This window comes from Elephas maximus, chromosome 4, assembly GCF_024166365.1.
Source record: "Elephas maximus indicus isolate mEleMax1 chromosome 4, mEleMax1 primary haplotype, whole genome shotgun sequence".
Classification (NCBI taxonomy): Eukaryota; Metazoa; Chordata; class Mammalia; order Proboscidea; family Elephantidae; genus Elephas; species Elephas maximus.
The window spans coordinates 88,480,148-88,498,888 of NC_064822.1; the positions used below are offsets into that span (position 1 = coordinate 88,480,148).

The following is an 18,741-nucleotide window of genomic DNA, read 5'->3' on the forward strand; positions in this document are numbered from 1 at the left end:
GAACTAGGGCCACTCGGGCAGCTGGTTGGTATTACAGAGCTCTGAATCGGGTCAAAATCTCTACTTAAAAGTAGAGGCTGAAAGGTACGCTTTGCATAAATTCATTTAATGCTGACAATAGACTGTGCCACGCAGAAACTTTCAAGCATCAATTAAATGATGGTTTGAGTTACATGAAAAAATTATATTTTTAGTGTTACTGGAAGTCGGTACTCTTGAGCCACCTAATTCATCCATGAGTTTGAACCATAAGAAATTATCATTTTTGTAGGTCAAAAATGGTTGAATAGCAACAATGTCACATATTTCAGCCAAAGTGAATGAACAATTCCTTTTGAGTCCATTTTAAGTATCAAATTAGCAATCAGAGGTTATTTGTTTTTAAAGCATCAACTTGCTGACTTGTTAACTTAGCAATGTATTTATTCTTCCCGCCATCTTTAAAATACCATGTAATCACACCTCTTTATGATCAGTAAACACCCATTCATGAGATACACTGAAAGGAAAGTCCCTGGACTCATCAATGCAATGCATGAATTACGACGCAAGAGGATGATCCTGCAAAACCTCCACATATGTTGGTATTTTTAATATCCAGTCCCCAGTAACTCTGACAAGATGCAGTACTGATCAGTGGTACCTTCATCTGTTGTGTAGGTTTAGAAAATTCATCTAGCAGTAAAGGGATAAAAAGACATAACCAAGGCAAATAATTTTAAAGGACGATACAAAAATAGCCCTATGCATGGACAGACTCCAAGGGTTAAATCCCACCCAGCCTCCCCTTTTGGCACTGCAGTGACACTCTTAGGTGATTTGTCAAAAATAATACTCCACCTTGGCTTATACAATAGAAACACCAAAAAAATAAAAAAAATTTAGAGGGATTATTCTGTCTTTACCCCAGCCTTAGCCTTAAGGAGAGAGGAAAATAATTCTGCTTTACAGAAGAAAAAACATTTACACGCAAATTAGCTGCTGATGAAGCAAATGATACAATTCATTTTTTAAAAAGTGTTAAGCCTGTAGTTTATTCCATTGGATTCACAGTGCTCTTATTCTTTTGACTTGATTTTTCCAGAACAGGCATCAAGTTTAAGGGCTGAAACTGTCTGGAAGGTAACAATGGAAACCGCGTTCTGATTTACTTCCTAGTTTATTGAGTATTTGCAACTGGTCAACTCAGGTATAGAATATGGTAGAAGTGGGACCAGAGTCATGGTTTGATCTGTGTATGGACTAGTTATTTTCAAGTAGTTTTCCATCCTTTACTATTCATATCAGCCACTCATTTTAGAAAAATGCCTCATATCTTTTGACAATGGGTTTTATAACTTCAAGTATGGGTTTTCATAATGTGTATATGTGTATTTATAGTGCACTTGAGGAGTAATTACAAGTAGTCCCTGACTTGTGACATATGCTAGTTTCTACGAACCTCATGACCGTCTTTTTTTTTTTTTTTTTACATCTTATCATTAGTAAACCCAGTGCCATCGAGTCAATTCCGTCTCATAGTGACCCTATAGGACAGAGTAGAACTGCTCCATAGAGTTCCCAAGGAGCGCCTGGCAGATTCGAACTGCCGACCCTTGGGTTAGCAGCCGTAGCACTTTACTATCCCACCACTGGGTTTTGGGATCATTAGTAATACGCTGCAGCTTGTAATTTGCTGATGTTATCATTCTTAGATGTTCATTTACAGATGTTCAGTTTTATGATTTGCTGTTTAAAACACTGCCAGATTTACTAAGATACTGATAACAAAAGGCAATAATAATGACAATGAAAAAAATGAGGTATTTGACTTACGTCAGAACCAAGTTAGGACAGAGTCAGAACGGAACCCAGGTGGGGACTACCTGCATATATATATAAGTGAGATACACAGGTATTTATTGGGTAATAAAACCATTAGATTTCCCCTAATACCTGTTTTTGCTTGTTTCAAGGAATTAATATTAATGAATATGAATTCACCCTTAGATCCACTATGAAAAGACTTTTTCCACTATCATTCCTATTAAAAACAGAGAAAATCAGCAAATGAGTAAAAAGTATATTGGACTTCACATATGTTCATTTAAATTCTAATCTTAGAAGGGGTGGTGGATATACTCACAAAGTGGTTCAGTTGTTCCCCAACCAGCAGTCATACATTTGGAAAAAAGATCTATTTTATCTTCTTTCCCTGGCAAACAGATTGGAGAAATAAACTCTCTGAATTAAAATAATGAGAAAGAAAAAGGCATGTATCACTTAGTCTATAGGATTGCTATTAACAACATCTGCGTTGCTTGCTCTTCAGTGATGGCTGTAGAAATATCTACTTGGATCTGACAGTATACCTTTTAACCTGCAACTTAATAAACAAGTCCTCCAGCAAATGCAATCTATGCGTTGCTCAGAAAAGATCCTCCCAATTTTCATGTTATCAGTTTGCCGTGAGTATTACCACTTCCTCCTAGGACTATGGGAAGACATGTCTTATACAGAGGTATGGGGCTCCTGGCTTCTCAGCCATGACCAGGTTTTCTAATGCATCTGCCTTTTTGTCCACATCCCTCAGGACATTACCTTGTTGATTTGAGGTGGCAGTGGAGAAGAATATACTTATCTTCCTTCTTTGACTTTATTATATGAGGAAATATGGGAAAATCACATTTGTAGTACTTTAAACTTTCAGTGTGTTTTCAAATCTATTTTCGCAAATACATCTAAAAATATACTGATACATTATACATTCAAATATTCATTTTCTTAGGACCAACATTTGTATATGTATAACCATTGTGGGTTTGGATATGTGCCTGTAAACACACACACACACACACACACACATTCTGACTACAGTACTCCTGTGTTTTCTCATTCCCTTTCTTCTAGACTTTTACACTTAAATGCTTCAGCATATCTGATATTCTAAATAATTTATTTCAATGATTCATTATTTTTCCTGCTATCTCTTAATAAAATCCCATAAAACTCTTGGTAATTTGTCTATTCTTTTGCATCTCACCTCCCTGCACATGTGCCAACTTGTTGCAAAACACTATGCTGTTCTCCCTTCACAGATAGCCATTACTCTATCATGCCATTTCCTGCCATTTTCCTTGGGCTACAGTATTTTTCCTCCGTTCACATTTTTTTCCTATAAGCTGTGTCAAGCATCCCAGATCACAAATATGTGCATTTGTGCCAATATTCCTGTAATATAGAACGGCTGGACCATGGGACATGCACATTTAAAACTGACAGGTACTGACAAATGCCTTATTTTAAAAAATACCAATTTTTACCTATCAAGCAGAGTCTATAATTTAGAAATATGTCAAGAATCTTAAAAATGTTCATCACCTTAATCCAGCAAATTCTACCTCTGGAAAATTTACCCTTAAGGCAATTCTAAACATAGAGAAGCATATGCACAAGGATAGTGAATACAGCATTATTAAAAAAAAAAAAAAAAAAAAAAACCTATTTTTACAAGAATTGTGGAAAGGCTCCAATAAGTCATTAAAATTATATTTTCAGAGTCTTTTTCTTATATATAATTTTGTTGTCATTGAGAATATACACAGCAAAACATATACCAATTCAACAGTTTCTAAATGTACCAATTATTGACACTGATTACATTTTTCGAGTTGTATAACCATCCTCACCCTCCTTTTCTGAGTTGTTCCTCACCCATTAACATAAATTCACTGCTCCCTAAGGTTTCTATCTAATCTTAAGTTGCTGCTTTCAACTTGATCCCATATAGATAGTTCTTAAAAGAGCATAATACTCAAGGCTGACTTTTTTTACTAGTTAAGCTAAACTAGTGTTTGGTTTTGAGAAGACTTTAGGGAATATATTTGGTTTAGGGTTTAAATACTATGTCAGAGCATAGTTTCAGGGGTTCATCCAAGATTCATGGCTCTATGAAGTTTGGAGTCCATGAGAATTTTAAATTTTGTTCTGTATTTTCCCCCTTTAGATTATGATTCTTCTATGGAATCTTTAATCAAATGTTCAGTAATGATAGCTAGTACCATCTGGTTCTTCTGGTCTCATAGCAAAGGGGGCAGTTGTTCACAGAGGCAATTAGCCACATATTCCATATCCTCCTCCAATTTCTGACTCACTTTCTTTCTCCATTGTTTTAGATAAATAGAGATCAATTGTTGTGCCTTGGACTGCTACATGTAAGCTTTTAAGACCCCAAGCACTACATGTTGAACTAGGAGGTAGAACAGAAGCACTAAACATGTTATTAGGCCAATTAACTGGGATGTCTCCTAAAATTATGACCCTAAACCTCCAAACCAAGATACCAAATTCCATGAGGTTTTTGGCTGTACATAATCAGCCTCAGCAGCTACTTTTTTTTTTTTTTTTGGTCATTGTTATAAATATATCTATCACACAACTTTTACCAATTCAACTTTTTACAGGTGTATAACTTATTGAACGATTATAATAATTGGCTGTGCAACCCTACCCTTAATCAATGTGGTATTTCCATTCACCGTTAGCCCCCCTTTTCCCCTCCCTCCTGCCCATGGTAACAACTAATAAACTTTTCTCTATATACTTCTTTCTGTCTTTTCTTGTGTTTTTATATAAACGAGGTCATATAATATTTGTCCTTGGTGATTGACTTATTTCACTCAGTAGCTCCATCCGTACTGTAGCGTGTATCAACACTTCATTTCTCCCACTGGCTGAGTAGTATTCCATTGTATGTATGTACCACATTTTATTTATCTGTTGATGGGCATTTAGGTTGTTTCTACTTTTCGGCTATTGTACTTTTTCAGAGTCTTTAATAATATAAAGCAATGCTGATAATCTTAAGTGAAAACAGGATAAAAGAAAACTTACAATAGGTATATTATTGCAATTATTTAAATACTCACAAACAGAAAGTAGTGTAGAAAAGACAATTAAGAAATACGTTCACATGATAGACATAGTGGAGCGGTGGTGGGGGGACAGGAATTATCATTTCCCAATTTTGACTACACATTGAAATTCCCAGGGGAACGTCATAAAATACTAATCCCATGTCCAGTAAGGTCCAGGATATAAGATGTAAACACAGAATTCAATTGCATTTTATGTAGAATTCAAAATTAAAATCAGAATACCGTTTGCAATTGCTCTAAGAAAAATGAAGTACTTAAGTATAAACTTAACAAAACAGGTACAGAATCTATATGACCAAAATTACAAAATACTGTTAAATTTTTTTAGGGTCTAAATAAGTGGAGAACCATTTGGTATTCATGAATTAGAAGATTCAACATAGTAAAGATATCAATTCTTCCAAATTGATCTGTAAGTTTACTGGAATTCCTATCAAAATCACAGCAAGGTTTGTTGTAGACTTAGATAAGCTTATTTTAAAGTTTATCTGAGAAGGCACAGGCCCTAGAATAGCTAAAAAAAAAAAAAAAAAAAAAAATTAAAAAGAAAAATAAATTGGGAGGAACCATTTCCTGATACAAAGCCTAGCACATAGCTACAGTAATCAGGACAAAGTGGTATTGGTGGAGGGTTAGACACATAGATCAACAGAACAGAGATCCCAGAAATGGGCCCATACAAATATGTTCAACTGGCAAAAGTGCAAAAGCAATTCACTGGGGAAAGGACAGACTTTTCAACAGATGGTGTTAGAGCAATTGGACATTCATATGCAAAAAAGGAAGGTAGGGAGGGAGGGATGAAAGAAGGAAGGAACCTTGACCTAAACCTTACCAAAAATTAACTCAAAATGGAACATGAACTTAACTGTAAAATGTAAAACTTTTAGAAAAATCATAGGAAAAAATCTTTAGGATCTAGGTCTGGACAAAGAATTCTTAGACTTGACACAGAAAGCACATTAAAAAAAAGAAGAAGAAGAAAGAAACACTGAGAAATAGCACTTCTTCAAAATTAAAAACAGTGCTTTGTGAAATACTCTATTACAAGGATGAAAAAACATAATATAGACTAGGAGAAAATATTTGCAAAACACATATTCAACAAAGGACTAATATCTAAACTACATAAAAAGCTCTCAAAACTTCACAATAAGAAAAGAACAATCCAATTAGAAAACAGGCAAACGATATGAAGAGACATTTCACAGATACACAGAGGGCAAATCAGCACATGAAACATCATTAGCCATTATGAAAATACAAATTAAGACCACAATGAGATACCACTATACGCATGTAAGAATGAGTAAAAAAAAAAAAAAAGTGATAACAGTAAATGCTAGTGAAGATAGAGAAAAACTAAATCACTCATAATTGCTGGTGGGAATGTAAAATGGTAGAATGATTCTGAGAAACAGTTGGAAGTTTCTTTTAAAATGAAACATGCAACTACCATATTACTCAGCAATTACACTCTTGGGCATTTAGCCCAGAAAAATGAAAACTTATGTTCACACAAAAACCTGTACACAAATTTCACAGCAGCTTTATAGTAATAGCCAAAAACGAGAAACAACCCAGATGCTCTTTAACAGATGAATAGTTAAACTGTGGTTCATCCATACCGTGGAACAATACTTAATACAAAGAGACTACTGATATACAAAACAACTTGGATATATCTCTAGGGAATTATGCTAAGTGAAAAAGTCAATCCCAAAAAGTTAAATGACTATATGATTCTATTTATATACTACTATCGAAATGACAAAATTGTAGAAGTGGAGAAAAGATTGGTGGTTGCTAGGGTTCAGGGAAGTGGATGGGATATGGAGGAGGGAGGCAGCTATGACAAAAAAAGGGCAACAATAGGGATTCTGGTGGTGATGAACAGGTTCTTTATCTTGATTGTGTCAGTGTTAATATACTCTAAGATGTTACCATTGGGGGAACTGGGTAAGGGGTACATGGAATGTCGCTGTATTATTACAAGTGCATGTGAATCTACAATTATCTCAACAACAACAACAACAAACTTTTAATTAAAAATAAAGCATTCCTGGGGCAGAACCAAGATGGCTGACTAGGTAGAAGCTTTCAGTTATCACTCTTACAACAAAGACTCAAAAAAAAACAAGTGAATCGTTTACATACAAGACAGTCTATGAACCCTGACTATCAAACATAGAACTAAGTTGACCAGAGTGACAGGGGGGCGAAAAGCCGTGCGCTGAAGCAACGACTGCTTCCGGAGCTGGTGAGCCATGCCACAGCCTTGAGCCCTTGTGGTTCCCTGGTGCTAGAACAGTGGGGCTGATCACGGCTTACTGAGATGGAGCAAGCAGGGGATGCAGCTCTAACCCGCTGGAGCAACCTTGGCAGGGACCCAGCCAGTGCATGCAGGCTGCACACCAATGTGGCTGACAGGTGAACGAGAAATCACAGGGAAGCAGTGACTGGTTTTGGAACCTGGAGGGCAGCGTCCCAGCCAGGAGACCTTGGCACTGGGCTTTGGACTAAACGTGGAGGGGCTGATTGTGGCTTCCTGAGATGGTGCAAGCACAGGATGCAGCCCTGACCCTCTGGGGCAGTCTCAGTGGAGACCCAGCCAGCGCACACAGGCTACACACCCCTCTGGAATCTCAAAAAAAAAAAAAAAAAAAAAAAAAACAGTCCTCACCAAACAAGATAAGTAACTTCGTCTAACTTGCCAGCTACTCTCTCCTATCTATCTGATCCCTCCCCTCCCTGCCCCAGCCAGCTTCATTAACATTGGAATTTCCTGGGCCAGGGAGTGAAGTGCACTGCTGGGTTTTTTTTGTTTTTTTTTTTTTCCTAACCCATTCTCCTGGCCTGAGAAAACCAGCAATTAACAATCAAGGGAAAAATCCTTCCCTGACTTCCCTAAACTGGAATAAAAATACAGAACCAGCTCCATCCAGGCGTAAGAGATCCATAGTCTTTGGCTTTCATCCCTACAGGGAACCAGGTGGCTATTATAATGCAAAGGCAATTCTGATAGAGATCTGACTGTAATTGTTTTAGCTGAGCAGTGGAAAGGCAAGTTTCAGAGGTCAGATACCTCTCTACCTATTAAACAGATCCCTCACTGATCCACACCAGGGAACTGAGGGCTGAGGCTACATCCACACCACCTGGCCATCTGCTAAAGAGGTCTAGGGATAGTGACACCTACCAATCTTTAGAGGTACAAGCACTGGGTGCCTAAGGTACAGCTGCAGAGCCCACCCACCAGAGTGTTCTAGAGAATAGAGACACTCCTACCTCACTGGCACTTGGGTGAAGGCTGTCAGCACCCTGCCCTCCTCGGAGTGTGACCTCCCTGCCACCACTAGAAATGGGCACATACAACCATCACCACCACTCCTCTAAGTTAATAGGTGAGACCCCACACCACACACTAGGTGACCCACTATCAGGACACCTGAGCTGATTCTATTCAAGAATAGTGAATGGACTTATAGGCTTATACCCCTGGTAACAGCTCAGACCAGCTGGTAACAGGACATAAGTGATTCAAAGGCTACAACAATCAACATAGCACAATTTAGTAGCCCATCTGGGTGTATTGAAACAAAACAAAAGAAGAAGATAAGAATCAGTGAGCAAATATAGAAGAAATAATTACAATATCTTATAGATGGCTCAGAGACACCAATCAAATCACATAAAGAAGCAGACCATGATTGGTTCTACAAACCCCCAAATCAGAGTCATTCCCAGATGAAGATACATTCCCGGAATTGCCAGATGAAAAATATAAAAAACTAACACACAGAATGCTTCAAGACATCAGGGACGACCTCAGAAATGAAATAAGGCAATCTAGAGAAAAAGCCAAGGAACACACTGATAAAGCAGTTGAAGAAATCAAAAAGATTATTCAAGAACATAGTGAAAAATTTAATAAGCTGCAAGAATCCATAGAAAGACAGCATTCAGAAATTCAAAAGACTGACAATAAAATTACAGAATTAGACAACTCAATAGAAAGTCAAAGGAGCAGAATCAAGGAATTGGAATGCAGAGTTGGGGAGATGGAGGATAAGGCAATCAACACCAATATATTTGAAGAAAAATCAGATAAAAGAATTAAAAAAAAAAAATGAAGAAACCCTAAGAATCATGTAGGACTCTATCAAGAAGAATAACTTACATGTGATTGGAGTTCCAGAATAGGGAGGGATAACAGAAAATACAAAGAGAATAGCCAAAGATCTGTTGGTAGAAAACTTCCCTGGCATCATGAAAGATGAAAAGATATCTATTCAAGGTGCTCATTGAACCCCATACAAGATAGATCCCAAAAGAAAATCACCAAGACTAGTTATCATCAAACTTGCCAAAACCAAAGATAAAGACAAAATTTTAAAAGCAGCCAAGGATAAACGAAAAGTCACCTACAAAGAAGAATCAATAAGAATAAGTTCGGACAACTTGGCAGAAACCATGCAGGCAAGAAGGCAATGCGATGACATATATAGAGCACGGAAGGAGAAAAACTGCCAGCCAAGAACCGTATACCCAGAAAAACTCTCTCTCAAATATTAAGGTGAAATTAAGACATTTACAGATAAACACAAGCTTAGAGAATTTGCAAAAACCAAACCAAACCTACAAGAATTACTAAAGGAAATTCTTTGGTCAGAAAATCAATAATATCAGATACCAACACAACACAAGGTCACAGAAGAATACATCCTGAAATCAACTCAGATAGGGAAATCACAGAAAAAAAAAAAAGATTAATTAAAAAAAATTGCTCAAAACTAGGAATCATTGATGTCATTAAAAAGTTTACAAAAATCAAAAAAGAGGGACTAAATACAGGATGCATAGATCTTCCATATGGAGAGGAAACCAAGGTGATATAGGGCAATACAAGTTAAGTTTTACTTAGACAAATAGGGGTAAATATTAAGGTAACCACAAAGAGGTCTAACAATTCCATACTTCAAAATAAAAGCCTAGATAAACATAACAACTCAGCAAAAATAAATTCAACTACTATGAAAATGAGGAATACACAATCTACAAAGAAAAACTTCTCAGCACAAGAAAGTAAGTGGAAAAATGAAATTGTCAGCAATGCACAATAAAAGGCATCAAAATGACAGCACTAAACTGATACTTACCTATAATTACACTGAATGTAAATGGACTAAATGCCCCAATAAAGAGACAGAGAGTTGCAGACTGGATAAAAAAACACAATCCGTCTATATGCTGCCTACAAGAGACACACCTTAGACTTAGAGACACAAATAAACTAAAACTCAAAGGATGGAAAAACATATATCAAGCAAACAACAATCAAAAAAGAGCAAGAGTGGCAATATTAATTTCTGATGAAATAGACTTTAAAGTTAAATCCACCACAAAGGATAAAGAAGGACACTACATAATGATTAAAGGGACAATTTACCAGGAGGATATATCCATATTAAATATTTATGCACCCAATGACAGAGTTGCAAGATACATAAAACAAACGTTAACAGAATCGAAAACTGAGATAGACACCTCCACAATTATACTAGGAGACTTCAACACACCACTTTTGGTGAAGGATAGGATATCCTGTAAGAAGCTCAATAGAGACACGGAAGATCTAATTGCTACAATCAACCCACTTGACCTCATAGACTTATACAGAACACTCCACCCAACAGCTGCAAAGTATACTTTTTTTTCTAGTGCACATGGAACATTCTCTAGAATAGACTACTTATTAGGTCATAACACAAGTCTTTGCGGAATCCAAAACATCCAAGTATTACAAAGCATCTTCTCAGACCATAAGGTCATAAAAGTAGAAAACAATAACAGAAAAACCGGGGAAAAGAAATCAAATACTTGGAAACTGAACAATATCCTGCTCAAAAAAGACTGGGATATAGAAGACATTAAGGAGGGAATAAAGAAATTCATAGAATTCAACAAGACTGAAAACACTTCCTGTCAAAACCTTTGGGACACAGCGAAAGCAGTGCTCAGAGGTCAATTTATATCAATAAATGCACACATACATAAAGAAGAAAGAGCCCAAATCAAATAACTGTCCCTACAACTTGGAGAAATAGAAAGAGAGCAACAAAAGAAACCCGCAGGCAACCAGAAGAAAACAAATAATAAAAATTAGAGCAGAATTAAATGAATTAGAGAACAGAAAAACAACTGAAAGAGTTAACAAGGTCAAAAGCTGGTTCTTTGAAAATATTAACAAAATTGATAATCCATTGGCCAGACTGACTAGAGAAATACAGGAAAAGAAACAAATAACCTGAATAAGAAATGAGATGGAAAGATGGCAGACTAGGCAGACGCTACCTCGGATCCCTCTTACAACAAAGACACGGAAAAACAAGTGAATCGATCACATACATAGCAATCTACGAACCCTGAACAACAAACACAGATTTAGAGACGGAGAACGAACTAATACGGGGAAGCAGCGATTGTTTCCAGAGCCTGGACCCAGCGTACCACTCAGGTACGGCACAAGCACAGAGAGCTGCTCCACCCCCCTGAACTAACCCCGGGAGGGAGACCAGCCGGTTCCGCGGGAAGCGTGGGATGCAGCCGGTAGGAGAAGTCCCCGGGAGGCAGCAACTGGTATTGGAGTGGGGAGAACAGCGTCCCAGCCAGGACACTCGGTCACGGCACAAGCACGGGGAGCTGCTCCACCCATCTGAACTAACCCCGGGAGGGGGCCCACCTGGTTCGCAGGGGCAGCACGGCCACGCGGCTGGAGGGACGAGAAGTACCCGGGAGGCAGCGACTGATTTTGGAGTCGAGAGTGCACCGTCCCAGTAGGAGAGCCTTGACGCTGGGCATGGGGCTGGAAGCGGAGGATCTGACCGTGACTCCAGCGGGCCAGATCCCCCGGGCAATCTCCACACAGCCAGCACACATAGGCAACGCGCCCACGGGAATCTCAGATATAATAGTCATTCCAAGCAAGACAAGCAACTCTGGCTATATTCTGAGGTGCTACTCTCCTATGTCTCTGTTCCCTCCCCCACCCTCCCCAGGCGGCTTCATTAACATCTGAATAGTCTGAGCCAGAAGGAGAACTCTGATAGGGGTCTGACTGCATTTTTTTTTTAGCGGATTTTCTGGAAAAACGAGTTTCCCAGTGATGGCTCGGAGACAACAATCCATATCAAACCACTTAAAGAAGCAGACCATGACAGCTTCTCCAACCCCCCAAACAAAAGAATCAAAATCTTTCCCAAATGAAGATACAATCCTGGAATTATCAGATACAGAATATAAAAAACTAATTTACAGAATGCTTCAACACATCACAAATGAAATAAGGCAAACTGCAGAAAAAGCCAAGGAACACACTGATAAAACTGTTGAAGAACTCAAAAACATTATTCAAGAACATAGTGGAAAAATTAATAAGTTGCAAGAATCCATAGAGAGACAACATGTAGAAATCCAAAAGATTAACAATAAAATTACAGAATTAGACAACACAATAGGAAGTCAGAGGAGCAGACTTGAGCAATTAGAATGCAGACTGGGACATCTGGAGGACCAGGGAATCAACACCAACATAGCTGAAAAAAAATCAGATAAAAGAATTAAAAAAAATGAAGAAACCCTAAGAATCATGTGGGACTCTATCAAGAAGGATAACCTGCGGGTGATTGGAGTCCCAGAACAGGGAGGGGGGACAGAAAACACAGAGAAAATAGTTGAAGAACTCCTGACAGAAAACTTCCCTGACATCATGAAAGACGAAAGGATATCTATCCAAGAGGCTCATCGAACCCCATTTAAGATTGATCCAAAAAGAAAAACACCAAGACATATTATCATCAAACTCACCAAAACCAAAGATAAACACAAAATTTTAAAAGCAGCCAGGGAGAAAAGAAAGGTTTCCTTCAAGGGAGAATCAATAAGAATAAGTTCAGACTACTCAGCAGAAACCATGCAGGCAAGAAGGGAATGGGACGACATATACAGAACACTGAAGGAGAAAAACTGCCAGCCAAGGATCATATATCCAGCAAAACTCTCTCTGAAATATGAAGGCGAAATTAAGATATTTACAGACAAACACAAGTTTAGAGAATTTGCAAAAACCAAACCAAAGCTACAAGAAATACTAAAGGATATTGTTTGGTCAGAGAACCAATAATATGAGATATCAGCACAACACAAGGTCACAAAACAGAACGTCCTGATATCAACTCAAATAGGGAAATCACAAAAAAAAAAACAAATTAAGATTAATTAAAAAAAAAATACACATAACAGGGAATCATGGAAGTCAACAGGTAAAAGATCACAATAATCAAAAAGAGGGACTAAATACAGGAGGCATTGAACTGCCAGATGGAGAGTGATACAAGGCGATATAGAACAATACAAGTTAGGTTTTTACTTAGAAAAATAGGGGTAAATAATAAGGTAACCACAAAAAGCTATAACAACTCTATAACTCAAGATAAAAGCCAAGAAAAACGTAACGACTCAACTAACATAAAGTCAAACACTATGAAAATGAGGATCTCACAATTTACTAAGAAAAACGCCTCAGCACAAAAAAGTATGTGGAAAAATGAAATTGTCAACAACACACATAAAAAGGCATCAAAATGACAGCACTAAAAACTTATTTATCTATAATTACCCTGAATGTAAATGGACTAAATGCACCAATAAAGAGACAGAGAGTCACAGACTGGATAAAGAAACACAATCCATCTATATGCTGCCTACAAGAGACACACCTTAGACTTAGAGACACAAACAAACTAAAACTCAAAGGATGGAAAAAAGTATATCAAGCAAACAATAAGCAAAAAAGAAGAGGAGTAGCAATATTAATTTCTGACAAAATAGGCTTTAGACTTAAATCCACCACAAAGGATAAAGAAGGACACTATATAATGATAAAAGGGACAATTGATCAGGAAGACATAACCATATTAAATATTTATGCACCCAATGACAGGGCTGCAAGATACATAAATCAAATTTTAACAGAATTGAAAAGTGAGATAGATACCTCCACAATTATAGTAGGAGACTTCAACACACCACTTTCGGAGAAGGACAGGACATCTAGTAAGAAGCTCAATAGAGACACGGAAGATCTAATTACAACAATCAACCAACTTGACCTCATTGACTTATACAGAACTCTCCACCCAACTGCTGCAAAATATACTTTTTTTTCTAGTGCACATGGAACATTCTCTAGAATAGACCACATATTAGATCATAAAACAAACCTTTGCAGAGTCCAAAACATCGAAATATTACAAAGCATCTTCTCAGACCACAAGGCAATAAAACTAGAGATCAATAACAGAAAACCTAGGGAAAAGAAATCAAATACTTGGAAACTGAACAAGACCCTGCTGAAAAAAGACTGGGTTATAGAAGACATCAAGGAGGGAATAAGGAATAGAAAGCAACGAGAATGAAAATACTTCCTATCAAAACCTCTGGGACACAGCAAAAGCAGTGCTCAGAGACCAATTTATATCGATAAATGCACACATACAAAAAGAAGAAAGAGCCAAACTCAGAGAACTGTCCCTACAACTTGAACAAATAGAAAGTGAGCAACAAAAGAATCCATCAGGCACCAGAAGAAAACAAATAATAAAAATTAGAGCTGAACTAAATGAATTAGAGAACAGAAAAACAATTGAAAGAATTAACAAAGCCAAAAGCTGGTTCTTTGAAAAAATTAACAAAATTGATAAACCATTGGCTAGACTGACTAAAGAAATACAGGAAAGGAAACAAATAACCTGAATAAGAAACGAGAAGGACCACATCACAACAGAACCAAATGAAATTAAAAGAATCATTTCAGATTATTATGAAAAATTGTACTCCAACAAATTTGAAAACCTAGAAGAAATGGATGAATTCCTGGAAAAACACTACCTACCTAAACTAACACATTCCGAAGTAGAACAACTAAATAGACCCATAACAAAAAAAGAGATTGAAATGGTAATCAAAAAACTCCCAACAAAAAAAAGCCCTGGCCCGGACGGCTTCACTGCAGAGTTCTACCAAACTTTCAGAGAAGAGTTAACACCACTACTTCTGAAGGTATTCCAAAGCATAGAAAATGACGGAATACTACCCAACTCATTCTATGAAGCCACCATCTCCCTGATACCAAAACCAGGTAAAGACATTACAAAAAAAGAAAATTATAGACCTATATCCCTCATGAACATAGATGCAAAAATCCTCAACAAAATTCTAGCCAATAGAATCCAACAACACATCAAAAAAATAATTCACCCTGATCAAGTGGGATTTATACCAGGTATGCAAGGCTGGTTTAATATCAGAAAAACCATTAATGTAATCCACCATATAAATAAAACAAAAGACAAAAACCACATGATCTTATCAATTGATGCAGAAAAGGCATTTGACAAAGTCCAACACCCATTTATGATAAAAACTCTTACCAAAACAGGAATTGAAGGAAAATTCCTCAACATAATAAAGGGCATCTATGCAAAGCCAACAGCCAATATCACTCTAAATGGAGAGAACCTGAAAGCATTTCCCTTGAGAACGGGAACCAGACAAGGATGCCCTTTATCACCGCTCTTATTCAACATCGTGCTGGAAGTCCTAGCCAGGGCAATTAGGCTAGACAAAGAAATAAAAGGTATCTGGATTGGCAAGGAAGAAGTAAAGTTATCACTATTTGCAGATGACATGATTATATACACAGAAAACCCTAAGGAATCCTCCAGAAAACTACTGAAACTAATAGAAGAGTTTGGCAGGGTCTCAGGTTATAAAATAAACATACAAAAATCACTTGGATTCTTCTACATCAACAAAAAGAACACCGAAGAGGAAATAACCAAATCAATACCATTCACAGTAGCCCCCAAGAAGATAAGATACTTAGGAATAAATCTTACCAAGGATGTAAAAGACCTATACAAAGAAAACTACAAAGCTCTACTACAGGAAATTCAAAAGGACATACTTAAGTGGAAAAACATACCCTGCTCATGGATAGGAAGACTTAACATAGTAAAAACGTCTATTCTACCAAAAGCCATCTATACATTTAACGCACTTCCGATCCAAATTCCAATGTCATATTTTAAGGGGATAGAGAAACAAATCACCAATTTCATATGGAAGGGAAAGAAGCCCCGGATAAGAAAAGCACTACTGAAAAAGAAGAAGAAAGTGGGAGGCCTCACTTTACCTGACTTCAGAACCTATTACACAGCCACAGTAGTCAAAACAGCCTGGTACTGGTACAACAGGCACATAGACCAATGGAACAGAATTGAGAACCCAGACCTAGATCTATCCACGTATGAGCAGCTGATATTTGACAAAGGACCAGTGTCAAATAATTGGGGAAAAGATAGCCTTTTTAACAAATGGTGCTGGCATAACTGGATATCCATTTGCAAAAAAATGAAACAGGACCCATACCTCACACCATGCACAAAAACTAACTCCAAGTGGATCAAAGACCTAAACATAAAGACTAAAACGATAAAGATCATGGAAGAAAAAATAGGGACAACCCTAGGAGCCCTAATACAAGGTATAAACAGAATACAAAATATTACCAAAAATGATGAAGAGAAACCCGATAACTGGGAGTTCCTAAAAATCAAACACCTATGCTCATCTAAAGACTTCACCAAAAGAGGAAAAAGACCACCTACAGATTGGGAAAGAATTTTCAGCTATGACATCTCCGACCAGTGCCTGATCTCTAAAATCTACATGATTCTGTCAAAACTCAACCACAAAAAGACAAACAACCCAATCAAGAAGTGGGCAAAGGATATGAACACACATTTCACTAAAGAAGATATTCAGGCAGCCAACAGATACATGAGAAAATGCTCTCGATCATTAGCCATTAGAGAAATGCAAATTAAAACTACGATGAGATTCCATCTCACACCAGCAAGGCTGGCATTAATCCAAAAAACACAAAATAATAAATGTTGGAGAGGCTGCGGAGAGATTGGAACTCTCATACACTGCTGGTGGGAATGTAAAATGGTACAACTACTTTGGAAATCTATCTGGCGTTATCTTAAACAGTTAGAAATAGAACTACCATACAACCCAGAAATCCCACTCCTGGGAATATACCCTAGAGATACAAGAGCCTTCATACAAACAGATATATGCACACCCATGTTTATTGCAGCTCTGTTTACAATAGCAAAAAGTTGGAAGCAACCAAGGTGTCCATCAACGGATGAATGGTTAAATAAATTGTGGTATATTCACACAATGGAATACTACGCATCGATCAAGAACAGTGACGAATCTCTGAAACATTTCATAACATGGATGAACCTGGAAGGCATTATGCTGAGCGAAATTAGTCAGAGGCAAAAGGACAAATATTGTATAAGACCACTGTTGTAAGATCTTGAGAAATAGTAAACCTGAGAAGAACACATACTTTTGTGGTTACGAGGAGGGGAGGGAGGGAGGGTGGGAGAGGGTTTTTTTTATTGATTAATCAGTAGATAAGAACTACTCTCAATACATGGAAGGTCAGCTCAATTGGACTGGACCAAAAGCAGAGAATTTTCCGGGATAAAATGAATGCTTCAAAGGTCAGCGGAGCAAGCGCAGGGGTCTGGGGAACATGGTTTGCGGGGACTTCTAAGTCAATTGGCAAAATAATTCTATTATGAAATCATTCTGCATCCCACTTTGAACTGTGGCGTCTGGGGTCTTAAATGCTAACAAGCGGCCATCTAAGATGCATCAATTGGTCTCAACCCACCTGGAGCAAAGGAAAATGAAGAACACCAAGGCCACACGACAACTAAGAGCCCAAGAGACAGAAAGGGCCACATGAACCAGAGACCTACATCATCCTGAGACCAGAAGAACTAGTTGGTGCCCGGCCACAATCGATGACTGCCCTGACAGGGAGCACAGCAGAGGACCCCTGAGGGAGCAGGAGATCAGTGGGATGCAGACCCCAAATTCTCATAAAAAGACCAAACTTAATGGTCTGACTGAGACTAGAGGAATCCCGGCGGCCATGCTCCCCAGACCTTCTGTTGGCACAGGACAGGAACCATCCCCGAAGACAACTCATCAGACATGAAAGGGACTGGTCAGCGGGTGGGAGAGAGACGCTCATGAAGAGTGAGCTAATTACATCAGGTGGACACTTGAGATTGTGTTGGCCACTCTTGTCTGGAGGGAGGATGGGAGGATAGAGAGAGAGGGAAGCCGGCAAAATTGTCAAGAAAGGAGAGACTGAAAGGGCTGACTCAAGAGGGGGAGAGCAAGTGGGAGTAGGGAGTGAGATGTATGTAAACTTATATGTGACAGACTGATTGGATTTGTAAATGTTGACTTGAAGCTTAATAAAAGTTATTATAAAAAAAAAAAGAAATGAGATGGGCGATATCACAACAGATCCAATTGAAATTAAAAGAATCATATGAGATTACTACGAAAAATTGTACTCTAACAAATTTGAAAACCTAGAAGAAATGGATGAATTCCTAGAAACGCACTACCTACCTAAACTAACACATTCGGAAGTAGAACAACTAAATAGGCCCATAACAAAAAAAGAGAATGAAAAGGTAATCAAAAACTCCCAACGAAAAAAAAAAGCCCTGGCCCTGACGGCTTCACTACAGAGTTCTACCAAACTTTCACAGAAGAGTTAACACCACTACTGCTAAAGGTATTTCAGAGCATAGAAAATGATGGGATACTCCCTAACTCATTCTATGAAGCCAGCATAACCCTGATAATAAAACCAGCTAAA

General features: G+C 37.8%; 1 long non-coding RNA gene across 1 annotated transcript in view; it reads right to left on the reverse strand.

Moving 5' to 3' along the window:
- Positions 1–326: 326 nt before the first annotated feature.
- Positions 327–18,741, reverse strand: part of LOC126075279 (uncharacterized) — a 35,499-nt gene continuing 17,084 nt past the window's right edge. The window contains exons 3-4 of the long non-coding RNA XR_007517142.1: positions 2,126–2,194; positions 327–675 (exon numbers count right to left, since the gene is read on the reverse strand). This is a non-coding gene — a long non-coding RNA (uncharacterized LOC126075279). The remainder of the gene's footprint in view (positions 676–2,125; positions 2,195–18,741) is intronic.